Source organism: Notamacropus eugenii, chromosome 4 (assembly GCF_028372415.1).
Source record: "Notamacropus eugenii isolate mMacEug1 chromosome 4, mMacEug1.pri_v2, whole genome shotgun sequence".
In the NCBI taxonomy this organism is placed as follows: Eukaryota; Metazoa; Chordata; class Mammalia; order Diprotodontia; family Macropodidae; genus Notamacropus; species Notamacropus eugenii.
The window spans coordinates 228,593,187-228,613,507 of NC_092875.1; the positions used below are offsets into that span (position 1 = coordinate 228,593,187).

Genomic DNA, 20,321 nt, shown 5'->3' on the forward strand with positions numbered 1-20,321 from the left:
AAGCAACTCTCCTATACAGGAAGTTTTTCCTTATGTTTGTCTCATATCCAATATGGATTCAAAAAAAACATTTTGTGTGAATTTTTCTCAGAGGTCCAAGAAGAAAGGTGATTAACACATTTCTTCTTGTTCCCTCTCTGAAGCAAGGACAACAATTGTCTCCCTTCATAGACCTGAGGACCATCAATCAATCTACCCACAGTTTTCCCTCCTTCATTTTTAGAGATTTCAGTTCTTTTAATCTCTCCATATAAGGCCATATAAGCATTTTTCTGACCTAATTATTTTAAAATCCACATCAATATGACTTAAGCCCTTATAGACCCTGCAACATGGAGAGGCCAAAGGCTCAGGGATGTGGCTGATTTCCAATATTATCAATTTGGGGAAGACCTAGCATTCAAGATACTATTCCTGAAAAATAGCCCTGACATTCAAGAGAGCTGATGATCTCTGAGCACCATCCAAGAACATCTTGCCCTTAGTTTCTCATGGGTAATGATCATGACCCCATTTTTCCTTTCACTTCTCATAGAAGGCTAAAAATTAAACTTTTACTATTGCACACATTTCTTAGACTCATCCAACTAATAAAACAATGCTTTAAGAATCCCTCCTTCAAAATCACTCTCTTAATTCAATCCAGTTAATTGCAATTCAATTTAACAAACAAATAATTAAACACTTCCTTTGTGCAAGGTATTGTTTTAGGTGCTGGAGACCCAAAGACAAAAAGAAAATAGTTCATGTCCTCCAAGGGCATGGATGGAGTGTGAAAGTAACAAGTACCAGGCTATAGCACAAAAGCAATTGAAGAGGGAGAGAGCAACAGTCAGGGAAGGCTTCTTGGAGAAGGCTGTGCCTAAACTGGGCCTTGAAGGAATTCTGAGAAGTAGATATGAAGAAAGAGCACATCCCAGACATGGACAGCTTATACAGGAGATGGAATTTCAGGATACAGGGGGTCTCACTATAGCCATAGGAGTAGGAGTGAGAGTGATGAGGAGCTAATTTTATGCTTGCCTTATGGTTACTTCCCATATGTTAGTTAAATATAGTGTCTATTCTCTCCTAATTGTAAGCAGTGTAAAGTGCTCCTAAGGACTAAGACCAATGATTTCTCTTGAATTATGCTATTGAGGTGGGGGAGAAGAAAGGATATGTTTCAGTCCATGCATGATGTATTAAAGCAAGCTTGTAAACTTTTCAGCAAGTTTAAAAAAATACAAGTTAAGGAGTACTTTTAATGAGAATGAGAAAATGTGTAAAAATTGTATGGTAGAGGGAAATCAGTTTGCTATATGAATTGTTCATGATGTAAGCTCAAAGAATAAGACTTTTAGGTATAAAGTATATCTTAGAAATATCTAAACATAGTTTTAGCAGACATCACCCTTTAACTGTTAGCTCCTACAAGACAGAACTATAATCTGTTTAACTTGTTTTGTATAATGCCAAACACAGCATAATCGTTAGATAAGTACTTAAGAAATGATAGTGAAAGGAAAATGAGAATTTGACTGCAAAATCTTGCCAAGATAGCTACATCTTTCAACACAATATACTAAGGAAGGGGTCTAGCCAGTACAGGGGAAGATAACAACTGGTGTTACCTGTTATATTACTTTTTTTTTTTACCTAGGATGTATAAGGAGCATCTCAAACTCAATATGCCCAAAACAGAATTCATCTATACCTCAAATCCATCCTTCTTCCAAACTTTCCTATTTTGGTTGAGGGTATCAGCATCTTTCAGTCACCCAGGTTCTCAGCTTTGGCATTATTCTTGATTCCTCCCATTCCCTTTACCTTACACATCCAATTTCTCTCTCCACAACATAGTTTATATCTGTCCCCTTCTTTCTACTCTTAAGGATTCAAGCTTTCATAATAGCCTCCAACAAGGCTGTTCCGACTTTAATCTATTTTATACAGCTGCCAAAGTAATTTTCCTAAAGTGAAGATCAGACCACATCACTCCCCTATTCAATAAACTCCAATGTTTTTTTGAGGGGGACAGATATAAACTCCTCAGTTTTACTTTTCAAGCCCTTCACAACCTAGACCCAACTTACTTTCCAACCCTATTATATATTACTCCCATTCCTGCATTGTAGAGTCTAACCAGACAACACATGGCTATTCCTCATACATATAACACTCCATCTCCCAACACCATACCTCCTTCCTTGCCTCTACTTCTTAGAGTACAGTCTGCTTCCAAACTCAGCTCAAGAGCCAACTTCTGTATGAAGCCTTTCTTGATTTTTTCCCCCTATGCCAGTTTCTAGTGCCTCCTCTCCCAAAATAATATTGCATTCATTTTGGATATATCTTAATTATATATTTTTTTCTCCCCTGAAAGAATGTAAGCTCCTTAAAAGCAGGAACTATTTAATTTTTTTTCCTTTGTATCTTCAGTGACTAGCATGTACCTGATAATAGGAGGTGTTTAATCACACTTTTTAATTGATTGACTGACTTTACAAAACAAACTACAAATGGAGCAACATTCTCTTTCTACAGATGGGAGAAGTAAGAAGTGACTTGAGTGATGTAGCACAGATAACTCCGGTAGCCAGAGTTGGAATTGAGATGATATTTATTTGAGTCTAATTAAAGTATAGCTTCCTAGACTAGATACCAGGAAAGGCTCTAGCAAAAGGGCATCATGCATTGCCAATAGTATTGATTGTGGATTTCCCAGAATGCAGACATTGCTAGAATTACATGTCACTCTTACAAATACAGTATCAAATTTACCAAGATCTAAGCATTTCTTCCACAGAGCAAACTTTTGGGTATTTGAGAATCAAGCATTTCAAGATCTCTTTTGAAGGAGGTGCAAGTAAAAGAGAACATCAGAGATGACCAAAGGGATTATCTGACAGAACAGTATTGGAAACTGCTGGAGTAATCCACAAAGTTTTTTAAAATGTATGCACCTACAGAGTATTACCAAATACTTAATACATCACCAGAATCCTTTCTTATAGGGATCATTAAAAATTTCTTCTCATTATAATTAAGCAATCTGTTTCTAGGAGAAAACAGAATAGTACAAGTAACATTGATTAACAGTCAGTAATAATTTTCTCCCCAACTTCCCTTTCTCCCTTTTTCTCTTTTTCCACTCCACTGTCTTTCTTCTGTTATAGTTTTCTCATACCATTTCTACAGTTAATTACACTGAACCTGAGAGGTACCTTCAATCTCCACCCATATCCCTCAGAAATATATCTCTCCTATTAAAAGCTGTACTCAAAAACACAAGGTAAAAAAATATATGTGGGGTAGGGAGTAATATAATTTTCTAGGAGTTTGGGAGCTCAAGTACTCAATGTTATGAAAAACAAACACTGTTTTTCAATGCACAATACCTCCAAAAAGAATCAATAACAAACTCTGAAGAGAATGGAAATACCTGAAATAAACCTTCCTAAAGACAAAGTTTCTTATACAAATAGGCTCACAGACACAGCCCCCTCCAGCGTACAAAGTGCCTCTCAGACGCTATCCAGTTCTTACTTTGCTGAAGTCTGTTCTCAAACAGAACTCAAAGAACAAAGACTCATCAGCATTCATTGAAAAATGTACCTTTTTTCAATAATAGATCTTTAAACTGAGCATCCTTCAGTGCGGTGGTGTTAAGGTGATCACTGGACATAATCCTGTAGAGGGATCCCAGTCTCGGTGCAGTCCCCAAGCTTAAAGCATCACTCTTCAGCTTCAGCTTCTAAGCAGTGAGGCAATATCCTCTCCAAGCAGCTCAGAGTTGCACAATTATAACCAGCTTGGTGTGTGTGTGTGTGTGTGTGTGTGTGTGTGTGTGTGTGTGTGTGTGTGTGTGTGTGTGTGTATGTGAGAGAGAGAGAGAGAGAGAGAGAGAGAGAGAGAGAGAGAGAGAGAGAGAGAGAGAGAGAGTCTTTCTCCCTCTTTTTCTCCCTCTTTCTACTGTATCAGCAGGGTCCAACCCAGGTGCTAGACTCAAACGCTGTGGCTCAGACCGCAGACTGTGGCTACCAATTATCAACTGCCATCAACAGAAATCAGCAAGCAATGTGGCAGGAAACTGGTGGTGTCGCAGAAACAGATAACACATCCAGGGCCTCATATCTTCAGACTAGCTGAACGCACATTTTAGTTTGCAAAAAGACTTATTCTGTAATACCATGCTTTTCGAATTACAAACATACATGCACGCACACACACACACTCACTCCACAGGAAAGATTCTAGACAGTTTATCTTTTTCCAGTATGTTCATTTTAGGACACTGGAATATCAAACCACACAAGGCAGAGAGAAGGGAATCTATAAATCCCAACAAAAATGTTCCTTCCCTTGATCTCTGTTGGAAGCTTTCAGATTTGAAAAAAAAAAATGAAAAAGAGAGATCTTACCAATGCAACTGACATAAACAGGCTTTGCTCTTGAAACCAAAACCAGGGGTCCTTAATCCCTCATCCTTCTGTATTTCAGATCCAGTTTGGTGTGCATCATTCCAAGTTCAAAACATAGTCTCACTCACTCGAGTCAAATCTGTCTGATATTCCTGTTCTGTTTCTGCTTTTCCCAGAAGTCCAACTGATGGGAGTAGCTTACACATGCTCTTCTAACTAAGCCCTGCATTGGAGACTGTCGATGTCATAACCACAGGAGGAAACAATTTCACAGCCTGCCTCTCCACAGCCCCCCTGCTTCACACACACACACACACACACACACACACACACACACACACACACACGCAGACACACAGACACACAGACACACACACCCCTTTCTCTTTTGTCCTCTCTTTCCTCACACCCAGACCTACTGTATGTTCACCCAAATGTCACAGCTCAGGAAAATCCTCTAAGAATTCTTAAATGTCCTCCTTTGCTACAAGTAACCCTTTCCTCAACTAAATGCACTCAGGCTTGTCAGCTAAAATAAAAAGGCACAGAAATACAGCAGGCATCCATTGCAAAAACTCAAATAAAAAAATAAACATGAGGACATTTCTTAGGAGTAAGCATACTTCCTCCCTGTCCTCTGTCCCCTTGTCTACACAGCTTGTTTCCTGAGCATTCTGACACCCTGAGGCTCTGTGAAGACACTTATAAAGCAAGCTGCCAGTCTGTCACAGCAGTTTTCAGAGAAAATCATGGGGTGGCCACACTGAAAAGGGCAGAGTGTCATGATAATAAAAAACTCCACCAAAAAAAACAACAACAAAACCCCAAAACATCAGTCATAAAAGGAACTTTGTGCTTAGAAAAGGCTTTAGTCCTTTAGATTTTTGGTTTGATTTTATCACCACCACCACTCCTCTGCCCCTCACCACCTCACGTCCCTCTACATCTAGGGCAAAGAGAAATGACATGTGACATGTGAGCCATTCCAATATTTTTGGTTATAGGAGTCGTCAAAGCAAAATTAAACTTTGTATGTGTTACCATTAGTGTCCGAAATATAGCCAATTACGTCAGCAAGCAGCCAGGGCTGAGAGTGTCCCAAACACATCATCTGGGGAATGACAACAGTGTCTGGCCACTGATGTCACTGCTAGCATTTCAGTTTGACTACAACATATATACTCCCCTGTGCTTGAAATTATTTTCGAAAAGGGGGGGAAGCTGTTTAAATTTGGACCAGCAAACTCCACTAAGCTTTTTCTAAGGGGCCGTATTGGCATGCAGGAAATACGAAGGCCACAAAGATTTCTGTTTCTAATTTCATAGTTGGTATATGTTTTCATATGCCAGCCAAACCAATGTCAAAACTTGAACAGTTTTCAAGTCGAAATGTCCTTCTTGTTCAGTTTCGGTTTGTCTTTTTAGGGGTTATTGTCTCAACTTTTCTCGGCTCTAGTATGAGCAATTAAAATAGTCTAAAATCACACTGGAATTTTGGGAAACCATATCATACTAATATTTCATATTGAACATGTAACCAATTAAAGGCTTATGTCTTTTTAATGAGGCAACATGAAAAAGCAGAGAGAATGCTAAACTTGAGTCAGGAGATCTGAGTTCAGTTCTCATCTCTAACACATAAACTGGGTCAACTTGGGCAAGTCACAACTTTTCTGTGTCTTCATTTCCTTGCGTCTATAATGGAAACAATGATATTCAACTTATAGAGCTGTTATGAGAAGAGAATTTTGTAAGCCATAAATGTCTATACAAATGAGTTATTATTACTATTTCATTTATGGTTTAGCATTAAGCCAGGTTTCCCTCCATCTTATATTTAATGCAGTTGATTTTTAACTGGTGTTCAGAGCTTTATAATAATCCCTATTAAATTTCATTCTCTTAATCTGTTTTGTGTCTTCATTCTGTCATCTAAAACACTAGTTATCCTTTCCAGCTTGGTGTAATCTAAAATTTTGGTAACATCCGCCTCTACTGAGTTTCTTTTCTCTCAGTTAGAAAACAGCATTTGACTCGGCGAGCAAGAGGCAGTCCTCAAGGTTCATGCATGTGTTAGGATCACAAAAGATTCCAAAATAGATGCAAACACAGAAAATTCCATTCAATAATCCTCTCATTACCAATATCATGTGAGGCATAAACAAGGAGACAAGGATTCCAAGGAGGTTAACCATTGTCACTATCACTGAGGATATCCTGTGTAGATTGCAAATGGAGACAGTGTACTTCTTATAAACGGTGAGTTCTTGCAGATGCTTTTGGTTATAGATGACACTGTAGATACACAGGCAAAACAGCCCTTGCCTTCCTGGACCTTGTCTTCTGAAGAGGGATTTAACACATTTATCTATAATTTCTACCTTTGTGAGTATATATAAAACACACTGATAGAGGTATAAGTAAATATTGATATATAAATTAGGGCCACTCACTGTGGCCAATTGGAATGATGGACCTTTGTGTGAGTTTGAAGAATTTTAATAATAAGGACTTAGGTAACCAGAACTAAATTAACCTAACGATAACAGCAGCTAGATGGTGCAATGGATAGAGTGCCAGGCCTGGAGTCAGGAAGACCTGAATTCAAATCTAGCCTCAGACACTTAATAGCTATGTGACCCTAGGCAAACACTTAACTTTATTTGCCTCAGTTTCCTCATCTGTAAAATGGACTGGAGAAGGGAATGGTAAACCACTCCTATGCCTTTGCCAAGAAAATCCCAAAAGGGTTCACAAAGAGACATGATTTAAAAAATGACTAACCAACAAAAACAAAATGATAATAGCAAACATTTGTCCATTTCGTACATGAAGATATCATGAAAAACTAGCTAAATATCCTGGCTGAAATCTGTTTATAATATTCCATTGATTTAGATTTGCAGTATTTTATAGGTGTCTACCAGATTTATTCAATTGATGTAATACTAAAATCAAGTGCTTTAAGATCCTGAATTCAAATAACTTACATGCAAACTAGTCTAACTGAGTGCATTCTACCTTTTGTCATAAAACATTCATGTGATAAATATTTGCATATTTATTAATACCTTGAGTGTATCCTTTTAAGATTTTTTTTTTGAGAGATGGCAATGTTTATTTTTTTTTTTAATTTTTAACATTTATTTTCACACAATTTTGGGTTACAAATTTTCTCCCCTTTTATCCCCTCCCCCCCCCAAACCCGAGCTTTCTAATTGCCCCTGTGACCTATCTGCTCTCTCCTCTATCCTCCCTCCCTGCCCTTGTCTCTGTCTTCTCTTTTGTCCTGTAGGACCAGATAGCTTTCTTGACCCCTTAACCTGTATTTCTTGTTACCCAGTGGTAAGAACATTACATTTGGTCCTAACACTTTGAGTTCCAACCTCCTTAGCTCCCTCCCTCTCCACCCCTTCCCCTTGAGAGACAGGCAATTCAATATAGGCCATATCTGTTTAGTTTTGCAAATGATTTCCATACTAGTTGTGTTGTATAGGACTAGCTATATTTCCCTCCATCCTATCCTGTCCCCCTTTACTTCTATTTTCTTATGGTCCTTTCCCTCCCCATGAGTGTCAACCTCGTATTGCATTCTCCTCCCCATGCCCTCCCCTCCATCCTCTCCCCCACCCTGCTTGTGCCCCTGTCCCCCACTCTCCTGTATTATGAGATAGGTTTTCCTATCAAAATGAGTGTGCATTATATTCTTTCCTTTAGTGGAATGTGATGAGAGTAGACCTCATGTTTTTCTCTTGCCTCCCCTCTTTATCCCATCACTAATAAGTCTTTTGCTTGCCTCTTTTATGAGAGATAATTTGCCCCATATAACTTCTCCCTTTCTCCTCCCAATATTTCTCTCTCACTGCTTGATTTCATTTTTTTTTTTAATATATGATCCCATCCTCTTCAATTCACTCTGTGCACTCTGTCTCTATGTATGTGTGCGTGCGTGCATGTGTGTGTTTGTGTACTCCCACCCAGTGCCCAGATACTGAAATGTTTCAAGAGTTATAAATATTGTCTTTCCATGTAGGAATGTAAACAGTTCAACTTTAGTAAGTCCCTTATGATTTCTCTTTGCTGTTCACCTTTTCATGGTTCTCTTCATTCTTGTGTTAGAAAGTCAAATTTTCTTTCCAGCTCTGGTCTTTTCATCAGGAAAATTTGAAAGTCTTCTATTTCATTGAAAGACCATTTTTTCTCCTGAAGTATTATACTCAGTTTTGCTGGGTAGGTGATTCTTGGCTTCAGTCCTAGTTCCTTTGACTTCTGGAATATCCTATTCCATTCCCTTCTATCCCTCAATGTAGAGGGTGCCAGATCGTGTGCTATCCTGATTGTATTTCCACAATACTTGAATTGTTTCTTTCTAGCTGCTTGCAATATTTTCTCTTTCACCTGGGAATTCTGGAATTTGGCCACAATGCTCCTAGGAGTTTTTCTTTTTGGATCTCTTTCATGCGGTGTTCTTCGGATTCCTTGAATATTTATTTTGCCTTCTGGTTCTAGAATCTCAGGGCAGTTTTCCTTGATAATTTCATGGAAGATGATGTCTAGGCTCTTCTTTTGATCATGGTTTTCAGGTAGTCCCAGAATTTTTACATTGTCTCTCCTGATTCTATTTTCCAGGTCAGCTGTTTTTCCAATAAGATATTTCACATTATCTTCCATTTTTCGAATCTGCGCGGTATGTTCTGAGATATCTGTCTTTCTCGAAAAGTCCTTAGCGTCCATCCATACCATTACAGTTTTGAAAGATCTATTTTCTTCAGTGAGCTTTTGAATCTCCTTTTCCATTTGGTTAATTCTGCTTTTGAAAGCATTCTTCTCCTCATTGGCCCCTTGCACCTCCCTTGCCAGCTGAGTTAGGCTAGTTCTCAAGGTGCCAATTTCTTCAAGATTTTTTTGGTTCTCCTTTAGCAGGGAGCTGATCTGCTTTTCATGCTTCTCCCTCATCCCTCTCATTTCCCTTCCCAGTCTTTCCTCCACCTCTCTAACTTGATTTTCAAAATTCCTCTTGAGCTCTTCCATGGCCTGAGCCCATTGGGTGGGCTGGGACACAGAATCCTCGATTTCTGTGTCTTTGCCTGATGGCAAGCATTGTTCCTCCCCATCAGAAAGGAAGGGAGGAAGTGTCTTTTCTCTGATAAAGTACCCTTCAATAGTTTTATTTCTTTTCCCTTTTCTTGGCATTTTCTCCAACCAGTGGCCTGACCTCTGAATGTTCTCCTCACACCCACCTCGCCTCCTGGTCCTCCCAGCCAGCGTTTGGGGACTGAGATTCAAATGCTGCTTCCTGCCTTAGGATTTTTGGCGGGGGCAGGGCTGCTATTCAGTGTTAAATTAAGTTCAGGTGGTCAGGGGCAGGGCCGCCTCTCAGGCACAGTTCCCTCTGGGGGTTTATGCACAGACCTTCCACAATGGATCTAGGCTCCTGCCCGTTTTGGGGAGCCCCCGTGGGCAGCCGCCTCTCAGCCCCCACCTCCCAGGGGGGCTCGAGCCATGGGGGCACCCCACTCCCCTCTCAACCCGCCAAAGAGACTCTCTCACCCACCCCCGTCAGTCACCTGTTGGTGGGGGGGCCCGTGCTGCCGCTGAAGATCCTGCCTCCGGAGCCCTCTCAGATCTGCGCCTCTCGGAGCCGCGGCCGCCGCTGCCGCAGATCCGGGCTGGGCTCTGCGTCTGCAGCACGACGGACCTTTTGCGAGAGGTTTGCAGGTCCCTCTGTGGGTGGGGGGACCTGCGTGGCCGCTGGAGATCCCATCCCCGTAGCCCTCTCGGATCTCCTCCCCTCAGTGTCGCGGCCGCTGCAGGGCCGCACTCCGCTCCCCGTCCTGGAGCCCAGTCCGCGGCGTGAAGGACCCCCCGCGAGAGGTCCGCAGGTCTCTCCGGAGCAGAACTCTCCCTTGCTCCAATACTCCATGGTCTCTGGGGTGCAGAATTCGCCCTGGCTTAGTCCCCTCTAGCCGTTCTGTGGTTTGTGGGTTCGGAGCTATGTGTATGTGCGTCTTTCTACTTCGCCATCTTGGCTCCTTCCCCCCCCTTTTAAGATTTCATTAAATTCAATGAACATGTACCAAGTGCCTACTATGTTCAAAGCACTAATATTAAAAGATTAAAAGGAAAGTTTCAAGTGTATTGATTATAATGATCCATTACGGATGATACATGGGAAAACATGGATAAAAATCGTATGGGACCAGAAGACCTGGAGAGTTATGATCTGAAACAGTGAAGGAAGTACTCCAATGCTAATAAAATCACAATTATTTTCAAAGTATTAAAGCAAACATTATGAAATTTAATTTTAATGAAATACAGTAAGCAAATACCAAAGAAGCCCTATTCCTGTAAAAAACTGCAAATCTAACCTTGTGACCCTTGATCAATTTATAACATCACATTTCTGTAGCATTCTGCAGTTTACACAGCGCTTTCTCCTCTTCCTCTTGTATGTGTGAGGCACTGCAAAGTCAGTCCCAGGAGGCAAAGCGGTCACTCAGATAGCAGCATAAAAGCCAGTATCACATCCTCTAACTCTGAGTGCAATGCCCTTCCCATTCTTCAGGTAAGCTTTTAGACAGATACTCAAACTGGCTCCACTAGCTTCAGTTATAAAGGAGTCAAGGAGGTCCATTCCCAATATTTCATGACTCAGATGAATGTACAACTTTTTGCTGTTCTGTTGTTTCAGTTGTGTCTGACTCTTGGTGACCTTATTTGAGGTTTTCTTGGCAAAGATATTGGAGTAGTTTGCTATTTCCTTCTCCAGCTCATTTTACAGATGAGGAAACCAAGGTCCACAGCCACTCTGCTAGAAAGCGAAGTCTTCCTGATTCCTGGTCAGGCACTCTTTCCATAGGCCACCTGGCAGTCCCGATGTACAACTATGAGGAACCAAAATCTATGCACATCATCATTCTGAGGGAGTACATTTGAATGTTGCCAAGGCTAAATCACCAGGTGTTTCTTTCCTTTTAGAGAATTCCATAAAGTTCAGGGTCAGGTAACAAAGGGATGCCAGCCTAAAACAGCGCACAATCCCTCTTTTAATATGTATATCACTGGTTATTGTTAATTAACACTTATTTACATTTCTCTTAATCCCCAAGAAAGTAGCAGTAGAATATGACCTTATCATTTAAATCAGAAGTTATAAGGAAGGAATTGTTAATAGAATATAAATAGCTATGAACGCATGTGTAGAAAACCTTTTGTATTCTAAGGATATTTTTTTCTTTTTATTTATTTTAAATACTTTTTTTTCTCTTAAAACCTATTCCAAAAGACCACCTGCCTTGGATAGGCATATGGTTAGTAGACCTTTTTTTTTTAAGTGGAATTTGAGTTGTAAACTATTTAAAAAACCTATTACAAGTTCACCTCTTTTCTGCGGTTCATTGATTCAAACAAAGACTTTGAGAAGCCTAAGTTTTGCTTCTAACGAAGGCTCCCACAGATAGCTACACTTTACAAATGATTTTTCGCCAGGATTTTATGTAGTAAAAGTAAGCCGCTGAAGGACCACTGAAACATTGTGTACTAGCTTCAATAACATTCAAAGATTTCCTTCTTCAGTTCCCAAGGAGAAATATACTGCAGATTCTGTTATGTGATTCACTATAGACAGATGTAGAATATAAGAGTGAGTTGCTCTCAGATTCATCCAAAAGGGCTGCAAGCTTCGTGTAGGACAGCAGTGTGATATGGCGGGGCCCCAAAGGTTAACTTGATCTTAATTCAACTTTATCATTAAAATCAGCATCCAGGAAAAAGGAAAACAACAATTCTTAACATTATTCTGTACTCATTAGAACATATCCAAAGTACTAAGTTCAGTCCTGAGCATTGCATTTTGGAAAAGATATTGGCAAGCTGGAGAAGAGATTTAAAACCATGTCCTACAAGGATTATTTGAAGGAACAGTAGATGTTTATCCTGAATAAGAGAAGTTTAGGATGAACCATTATAGCTATCTTCAAATATCTGAAAGACTATCATCAGGAAAAGGGATTAGACTTATTTTATATAGGTACAGATGGGAAAACAGGTACCAAGGAGTGGACACTGTGCTTGCCAGTCCTTCCTAGCTTTTTCATTTTTAGCAAATATTTACCTAAATAATAAATATTTGTTGAATTGTTTAGAAATGTAGGTGGGGGAGTAGGGGAGCAGGCATCCCAAGTCAGTTATTGAGGATTCATGAGTTCTAAGCAGAGGTATCCTGTTATATAAATGAATCAATAAACCACCTACTATGTAAATGCGAGGCCCTGTGCTAAGAACTAGGGATGCAGAGACAAAAACTTGGAATAGTTTCTGCCTTCCAGGAACTTACATTCAAATGGGGAAAACACATGTATATCTATATTTTTTTATATATAGGTATATATAAGATATAAATAAATTACCAGGTGGCACAGTTGATAGAGTACCAGGCCTTGGAGGCAGGAAGAGTCATCTTCCTGAGTTCAAATCTAGCCTCAAACACTAGCTCTGTGACTCTAAGAAAATCACTTAACTCTGTTTGTCTTAGTTTCCTCATCTGTAAAATGAGTTGGAGAAGGAACTGTCCAATCACTCTAGGATCTTTGCCAAAAGCCTAAATGGGGTCGTGAAGAGTCAGACATGACTGAACAAGTATAAATCAAGTATAAGGTCATCTTCAAGAGGAAGAAAGGATGCTAGCCTTGAGTCAGAAAGTCATGAGCATATCTTGCCTTTAATATTAGCTGTCTGACTCTGGGAAAATAAATAAATAAATTTTTAAAAATGACCAATTTTATGTGCCTCTAGATAATCTCTAGGACTTACTGTGGTAAAGAAATTCTTACTTGATCATTTACTACTCAGGTGGTAACTACTCAGGTCCTAAGCCTAGGACCAATGGAATGGTCCAGTAGGGTATTTCCCCTCATGTCCAAAAAATTTGAGCTGATGAAATATTCCTGAGCATGCAAAATTCACAATAACCATGACCAACTTTGCCAGTTCTAATTGCCACTCTGGACTCCCTCCTCAAGTTACCATCTTAACAATACTCTTTTTGCTCTATCAGAATGACTGTGTATTTTCTCAGGAAACTCAGTTATGTAGCAAACAAATTCCAATGAAAACATAACCAAAAGATATTAGAGGAAAGAAGTAGATTTTTAATAAACTTACTCAGAGTGCTCGCTGTATTTCTTTTACACACATGGAGATAGTCTAACTTGCATGGCTTCATTAGAGATTATAAATCTCCACACATCTCCTAGGAGGCTCTAGGGGTCATTTTATGTGTCTCATATGCCTATTAATGCAACTATTGTCAAGAATCAATGAATGGCCACATCCATTATAAGTTCCTATTCTTTGAGGTTTATGACTACACTATAAAAACTTGCTCTAGGATGAAGTTTTCCACATAAAGATTAAACTGGCATTCAGCCTTAGGAAAAAAAGAGACAAAAAGGACACTTTATATAAGTTTTGTATTTTGTATCACATAAAAATTTTTTTAAGACTGGAAAACTGTACTCCTGCAGATTTTTAAAAAATAGCTACGATATCTGTGTAATGTTTGTGGAAAATTAGTCTATAGTAGGGAACAACTACTTCTGTCTGAGTCTTTGTTATTGGGGGGAAAAGATTACCACAGAGAAATATTTATTTAGAAATCTGAATGAGCCACATAAACTATTAAACTTTTAAATCTAGCATCTGGCTCAAATTTTAGTAAGAACAAGCATATGTCCACTTGGAGCCAGCGTGCTGACACAGGAAAATGCTGAGATTACCAAATACATTTTGCTGTTTCACTGTTGTTATTGTTAAATCACTTCTGATGATTTGTGACCCCATTTGGGGTTTTCTTGGCAAAGGTACTGGAGTGGTTTGCCATTTCCTTTTCCAGGGGAAAATAGAGATTAAGTGACTTGCTCAGGGTAACACAGCTAATCAGTTTTTGAGGCTGGATTTGAACTTAAGTCTTCCTGACTCCTGGCCTGCTGCTCTATTCATTGCACCACCTATTAATAAGTCATTTAGGAGCAGCTGGATGAGATCTGCGTTTAAATCCAGACTCAGAAACTTACTAGCAGTGTTACCTTGGGCAAATCACTTAACCTCTGTTTGCTACTGGAGAAGGAAACTCCAGAACCTGTGACAAGAAAACCCCATGAACAGAGAGGTCTGTGGGATCACAAAGAGTCAGGCATGACGAAAATGACTAAACAACAAGGTAAGCCACACCTTTCTCATTTTCTAAATCTCTTGTAAAGGAAAATTCCTGGGGAACCACTCTTTCGACTAACATGGACATATGATGGATCTGACCTGAGTAACTCTCTGAAAATAGACTATGGCTCAACAAATTGTGGTACATGAACATAATTCTGTTATTACACTGTAAGAGACAATGAATATGAGGAACTCAGACGAACATGAGAAAATCCAAAAGAGCCATAAAAACTATATGCACAATCATATCTGAACATTTTCTAGGACCTCTTTTGTGCTGCTGACATATAAGTTAAGGAGATGCCTTTCAGCACTTTCCTTGAGTTTCCTGATCTATATATTATAAAGTAATTTTTATTCTTCATAAGAAACATGCCCATTCATTGTGTGGCTAGGTCTTTTGGTGGTCACTAAGCTTTATGCATATTCTATTCCATCATTATTCTGTAGCTTTGTATCCCACTGCTAATACAAAAATTACCAACCCTCCTTCTTGTCTTCTCTTCCCACATTTGAATAATAATGATGATAGACAAAAATGCATTAAAACGCTACTGAAACTATTCAAAGCATTAGTGTCAAAGACTTATATTTTTAGAACTTCTTGCCATCTTCCAGATAAAAAGAATCAATGGAACACAGGTTTAGAAACTGTAGCCACTTAGGCATCATTGTACTTCTGTTGCCTCTAAGAGTGAGTGAAATTTCCAGTGGTACCAATAAGATGCTTACATACTGTACAGCAATAGAATTGTCATCAAAAACAGCCAGATGGAAAATTGCTTTCAAGTTTATTAAACCTAAGCATCTCCTTCTAGACCTTGAGAAGACAAGGACAGAAGGACAGACATCACACAACTTGCAATTTAACCAAATAAGAGAGGCAAAATCCTCAGGAAGACAAGCCCCAAAACAAAAAAACAAAAAAAAAAAGTTACTCTAATTCTAAGGCTACCCTAATGTAGGACAGGGCAGCAGAAGAAAAAAGGATTGAGCTATGGTAAGGACACCTGGATTATTTCTTATTCTGACAACATTACTGATTCACTGTGTCACCTTAAGCAAGTCACATCACTTCTCTGGGTTATTTCCACATCGGCAAAAGGAGGGGGTTGTTTAGATGATATCTGAGATCTCTTTCTAGTTCTAATGTTTTGTGAGTTCATATTATAATAATAGTCAAAAATGATTTTTAAAAAAATCACCAAGGCCAAACCTTGGCCTGCATCAATCACCGCTCTCCTTAGCCTCACTCATTTTAACACAAATGATAACTCATTTTTTATGACACTTTAAAATTCAAAAATCACTTTTTTCACATAATGCTAAGAGAAGTCATAAGTGTAACAAGGACTGTTCCATGGAGCATGCTCAGAGTTTCCCCTCCTGGTCCTACCTGACCCCATGAGCTGTTTCAGTATTTGGGCTCGCTGGGGATGCTCAGACCATGTGTGTGACTGACATGTGTGAAGGATGTAGCACTGAAGGATGCCTTGAAATGATAATCTCCTATTAATTACTGAGCTAAAACAGCAGATGATTCAGGGGATCTTTAAAAGAGAAGAAACTGCTTTTGGTGCTCTTTCTTCAACTTTCACGTGTGGCCAAAACTACTCTCAGCCAATAAACTCTCGTGAGAAGGATGGGGGATGGGTTCTACTGTTCCCTTCCACCTTGCCAATACTCCCACTTCGAGCATGGACTCAAAAGAGTAAGCTTATATTCCAGCTGCATTTTTTGCTGTGTTTTCTGAGTAGGTGACCAGATACTGTTCTCAAGGTGACCTTGATCAGATTGGAGGTGGCCTTGTGATTTTGGGAGGTCCAGAGGTCCTGGGTCCAATGTGTGTAGTTAAGTGGTGACAAAGGAAGCTTCTATATTAGAGAAGGCAATCACTGACAAGAGAAGTCCAAATCCCTGACCTGGCTTGTCAGTTAACATGGATTTTGAGGGTGATAGTGAGGAGATGAGATGAAAATATACCTCATTATCACTCCAGATACTTTATTATCATCAATAACTGCTTTTTTTTCTATTGAGATCTAAGTACCAGAATTCTCAAAGAATGCAATGTTAGGTCTATGTAAGTAATGGAATCCTGTTTTAAGCTGTGTGACTATGAGAGCTGTGTTTTGTGTTTTTTGACATTTCTTTTGTGTACAGGAAAAAAATACTTGTTCCACATCCTACTTTATACTGTTTGCTGTGAACCTTTTTATTCCCTATCCCTCCCAATTAAGAAGACCCAAAAATGAGCCACAAAATAAGATTTAAATATTTTTTTTCTCTCTGAGACACTGGAATGGTAGGGTGTAACGAACCAAAGAGTGTAAGAAAATGAGTTTTTCTTATAAAGCAAGAGAGGCCCCTTGTAGGTGACCAGTCACTTTCTGAATTTAATCCAATTGGAAAATATGCTTGGGTCCAGAGTGAATGATTTACTAATAGAAAGGAAATAGACATAGAGTCCAAGACCTTTGGGTCCAGAAACGGTTCCTTAATGTGAATTTAGCATCATAATCTCCATGTTATAGATGAAGGGACTAATGTTCAGACAAGTTAAATAACTTGCTCATTGTCACAGAAATAGTAAGTGGCCATTAGAACTTAAATCCAGAATTTCTGACTCCAAGTCTGGTTTTCCTTGCACAGTGCCAAGCAGTAGCTTCATTTGCTACAACCAGCATAACACATGGAGACCTGAAAAACAAAAACCAACTATTCTGTGTGTTTATTTCCCCTTCAAGAATTCTGACCCAAGGACAGTTTCTCAGTCAATAAACATTAGGCCCCTACCATATGCCAAACAGTATGCTGTGCCCTGGGGATACAAACAAAGACAAATAGTCCTTGCTCAAGACACTCACAATTACATAAATATAAAAATAAAACAAATATAAATTAATAAAAACCACATAAATCACATGAAAGAAGCTGAAAAGTTGGGATGGGAGGGTAGGGAGAGTACCTGGAGGCTGGTCAGGATGAAATCCAGGAGTGCAGCCAGGTGGGAAATGATAAGATGGTAGCCCTAATAATGCCAACGGTATGAGTTCATCCCCATAATGCCACAGTTTCCCTTAGAGGAAGCCAGATGGCTCTGGATTTGGAGTCAGGAAGACCTGAGTTCAAATCCGGCTTCAGGCAACTCACTAGCTCTGTGAGCCCTAGTCAAATAACTTAACTCTGTTTGCCTCAGTTTCCTCATTTGTAAAATGAGTTGGAGAAGGAACTGGCAAACCACTTCAGTACCTTTGCCAAGGGATCCAGAAGAGTCAGGCACAACTGAAGGACTAAACAAGAGCCCTAGGCAGATGTGATAAATGAAGGATATGGGAGGAGCTTTCTACTATTCATAGACTCTATCCTCTCTGCTCAGATGAAGGGAGGGCCCACACATACACAGTACAGAGGAAGTGAGAGTTTCAGAGCCGATCTTCTAAGATGAAGAGATTCTGGAGGGCATGATGAAATCCTGTTGTATATTCAGGCAGGAAATGGTTAGATGGCCTTCCTAGACACTTTCCTTAAATGGAGGGTCTGGGAGGAGCCCTCCACTGTCCATTCTCCTACAAAAGGGAAGAAGGGGGCCCCAGGGGCAGGCGGTTCATTTCAACTTGTATGTGGGATACAAAGTAAAAACTACAATCTTCTGAAATGCTTTGATCTATAAACCTAATATTAAAACATTCAAAGAATCAAAGCAAAGAGATTACAAGAGCTGCCATTATTATAATATTTTGTACTGATTCTGTGTGTATTTTTAAAATACTACCTAACACTGATATAGTGCTTACTATGTCCTAGGTACTGTGCTAAGCAGTTTACAATTATTATCTGCTTATCCTCACAATTCTGGGAGCTAGGACTGTTATTATCCTCTTTGTACAGATGGGGAAACTGAGGTAAACAGGTTAAGTAACTTGCCCAAGGTCACATAGTAAGCTCAGAAGTCATATTTGAATTTTGAGTCCAGAGTCCAGGTCTAACATTCTTTCCACTGTACTACCTGGTTGCTCAACATATATGGGCACTTTCATCTGTATACACACACAAATAAACACGCCTGTCTCCCCCATTAGAACAGAAGCTTCTAATAAGGATTGTTGCATACTTTGCATTTGAATCCCTAGCACCTCACATATCGTTCAGTTCGGTCAGTTGTCCTTTGTTCTCAGAGGACCAAAATGACATCGCTATCTTAGAGTCAAGTTACCATGCATCTGACTGTATCAGACCAATATGAGCTTGGAATGCTATACTACAGGTTGAGCACAAATAGTCTATGTGAACATTGGGGTGGATTCTCTAAATTGCACATCTGGAATTTATTTTGTTCACCTTCTCTGATGAGAGCACATCATGCTGGGCAGTCCAGTGCCAGTGTCTCCCATGTCACATGATCAATTCCAAAGGGTGTCCTTGTATTGCTTCTTTTGACCACTATGTCAATACTTGCCCTGTGTGAGTTCTCCATAGAACAGTCTTTTAGGCAAGCATACATTTGGCATTTGAACAACGTGGCCAACCCACCAGAATTGGACTCTTCTGCAGTAGAGTTTGAATGCTTGGCAGTTTAGTTTGAGCAAGGACCTCAGTTTCTGGTACCTTATCCTGTCAGGTGATCTTCAGAATCTTCCTAAGATAATTTAAATGGAAGTGATTAGTTTGCTGGCATGGTGCTGGTATACTCTTCAGGTGTCACATGCCTGTGAAACCTAAGTACAGGCACTTAATAAAAATGTTTTCTGATTGATTGATTTTATATAAATTTTTAATAGGGAGGCCAGTTAATGATCCCAGTCCTGGTGAATATGTGCAGTGTTTTCCCAGCAGAGAATCTGCTTCTAGACTTGAAGTAGCACCATCTCCTGACTACTTGAAGCTCATAGTTTTCTCTGTAAAAGTCATGTAACCCTTCAGAATGCCAGAAAATCCCTCTTATTACAGGCTGTATAGGACTAAAAGTGGCTTTGATGTAAACAGGTCTCTGATAACTAATGACTATTAGTTATTATAAACACTTGTATTTTTTTTTCTTTCAATGAGTTTCTCTTGATATTATAGACTATATACTTCAAGGAGCAAATTACTCTACATACTATATTGAATACTGCATTGAAGCCTCCCATGATTCTTTGATAATAGCTTATATGCCGAAAGAAGTGTGTGTGTGTGTGTGTGTGTGTGTGTGTGTGTGTGTGTGTGGAAAGTACCTGGCTATTCTATCATGAGAGTTTTGAGTATCTCTGACATAAGACTTACACACAGAAATACAGGCAAAAGCTTAAAAAAAGAGATCCATATATTAACTCATAAACCTAGGGCATGGATCTCATTCAGAAAAATGGCAGATACATCTTTTCTAGCTTCCTACCATATATACTGACTATCTGCACCCTTTTCCCTTTTTCAATTTCTTTTCTGATTCAAAATCTACTTTGTATTTTTGGAGATTTGAGCACATTCACAACATGCTCAAAACTGAAAACAAGTGTGTCATTAAGTTCAAGAGGTTACTCATCCAAGGGAATACTTAAAACCAATAGATTATTTAGACCTACTTGTATACCTGTAAGATTTAAAGTATGTAAATTGGGCTTTAAAAATAAACTTTCCTTCTATAAAAGCTGGGAGGCCACCATACATATGGCTTTATGGCTTTAAATGGCTTTACATATGGCCAGGCTTTAAAAA

At 39.3% G+C, this 20,321-nt stretch overlaps 1 protein-coding gene across 11 annotated transcripts in view; it reads right to left on the reverse strand.

The window, feature by feature from the left end:
- LDLRAD4 (low density lipoprotein receptor class A domain containing 4) overlaps nt 1-20,321 on the reverse strand; it is a 587,101-nt gene that overhangs the window by 50,631 nt on the left and 516,149 nt on the right. Inside the window, exon 1 of one of the 11 annotated variants that reach the window (XM_072604182.1) lies at nt 4,404-5,281. The exons of the other annotated variants lie outside the window; for them this stretch is intronic. The gene's annotated coding sequence lies outside the window, so the exon portion shown is untranslated. Of the gene's footprint in view, nt 1-4,403; nt 5,282-20,321 lie in introns of those variants that run through there. 11 annotated transcript variants of the gene reach the window in all.